The sequence below is a fragment of the Salmo salar genome, chromosome 18 (assembly GCF_965601325.2).
Source record: "Salmo salar chromosome 18, fSalSal1, whole genome shotgun sequence".
Classification (NCBI taxonomy): domain Eukaryota; kingdom Metazoa; phylum Chordata; class Actinopteri; order Salmoniformes; family Salmonidae; genus Salmo; species Salmo salar.
The window spans coordinates 51,227,771-51,230,000 of NC_138308.1; positions in this window are offsets into that span (position 1 = coordinate 51,227,771).

Sequence of the window (2,230 nt, forward strand, 5' to 3'; positions counted from 1 at the left end):
AGCATAGTAACTACTGTCTCTGTCTCTTATAGCATCAAGCGTAGTAACTACTCTCTCTGTCTCTGTGTATAGCATCAAGCCTAGTAACTACTGTCTATGTCTATAGCATCAAGCATAGTAACTACTGTCTCTGTCTATAGCATCAAGCGTAGTAACTACTGTCTCTGTCTATAGCATCAAGCGTAGTAACTACTGTCTCTGTCTATAGCATCAAGTGTAGTAACTACTGTCTCTGTCTCTTATAGCATCAAGCGTAGTAGCTACTGTCTCTGTCTCTGTCTATAGCATCAAGCATAGTAACTACTGTCTCTGTCTATAGCATCAAGCGTAGTAACTACTGTCTCTGTCTATAGCATCAAGCGTAGTAACTACTGTCTCTGTCTATAGCATCAAGCGTAGTAACTACTGTCTCTGTCTATAGCATCAAGCGTAGTAACTACTGTCTCTGTCTCTTATAGCATCAAGCGTAGTAACTACTGTCTCTGTCTATAGCATCAAGCGTAGTAACTACTGTCTCTGTCTATAGCATCAAGCATAGTAACTACTGTCTCTGTCTCTTATAGTATCAAGCATAGTAACTACTGTCTCTGTCTATAGCATCAAGCGTAGTAACTACTGTCTCTGTCTATAGCATCAAGCGTAGTAACTACTGTCTCTGTCTCTTATAGCATCAAGCGTAGTAACTACTGTCTCTGTCTCTTATAGCATCAAGCGTAGTAACTGCTGTCTCTGTCTCTGTCTATGCATCAAGCGTAGTAACTACTGTCTCTGTCTATGCATCAAGCGTAGTAACTACTGTCTCTGTCTCTTATAGCATCAAGCGTAGTAACTACTGTGTCTGTCTATAGCATCAAGCGTAGTAACTACTGTCTCTGTCTCTGTCTATAGCATCAAGCGTAGTAATTACTGTCTCTGTCTCTGTCTATAGCATCAAGCATAGTAACTACTGTCTCTTATAGCATCAAGCGTGGTAACTACTGTCTCTGTCTCTTATAGCATCAAGCGTAGTAACTACTGTCTCTGTCTCTGTCTATAGCATCAAGCGTAGTAACTACTATCTCTGTCTCTTATAGCATCAAGCGTAGTAACTACTGTCTCTGTCTCTTATAGCATCAAGCGTAGTAACTGCTGTCTCTGTCTCTGTCTATGCATCAAGCGTAGTAACTACTGTCTCTGTCTCTTATAGCATCAAGCGTAGTAACTACTGTGTCTGTCTATAGCATCAAGCGTAGTAACTACTGTCTCTGTCTCTTATAGCATCAAGCGTAGTAACTACTGTCTCTGTCTCTGTCTATAGCATCAAGCGTAGTAACTACTGTCTCTGTCTATAGCATCAAGCGTAGTAACTACTGTCTCTGTCTCTGTCTATAGCATCAAGCGTAGTAACTACTGTCTCTGTCTCTGTCTATAGCATCAAGCGTAGTAACTACTGTCTCTGTCTCTTATAGCATCAAGCGTAGTAACTACTGTCTCTGTCTCTTATAGCATCAAGTGTAGTAACTACTGTCTCTGTCTATAGCATCAAGTGTAGTAACTACTGTCTCTGTCTATTATAGCATCAAGTGTAGTAACTACTGTGTCTGTCTATAGCATCAAGCGTAGTAACTACTGTCTCTGTCTCTGTCTATAGCATCAAGCGTAGTAACTACTGTCTCTGTCTCTGTCTATAGCATCAAGCGTAGTAACTACTGTCTCTGTCTCTTATAGCATCAAGCGTAGTAACTACTGTCTCTGTCTCTTATAGCATCAAGCGTAGTAACTACTGTCTCTGTCTATAGCATCAAGCGTAGTAACTACTGTCTCTGTCTCTGTCTATAGCATCAAGCGTAGTAACTACTGTCTCTGTCTCTTATAGCATCAAGCGTAGTAACTACTGTCTCTGTCTCTTATAGCATCAAGCGTAGTAACTACTGTCTCTGTCTATAGCATCAAGCGTAGTAACTACTGTCTCTGTCTCTGTCTATAGCATCAAGCGTAGTAGCTACTGTCTCTGTCTCTGTCTATAGCATCAAGCGTAGTAACTACTGTCTCTGTCTCTTATAGCATCAAGCGTAGTAACTACTGTCTCTGTCTCTTATAGCATCAAGTGTAGTAACTACTGTCTCTGTCTATAGCATCAAGCGTAGTAACTACTGTCTCTGTCTATAGCATCAAGCGTAGTAACTACTGTCTCTGTCTATAGCATCAAGCGTAGTAACTACTGTCTCTGTCTATAGCATCAAGCGTAGTA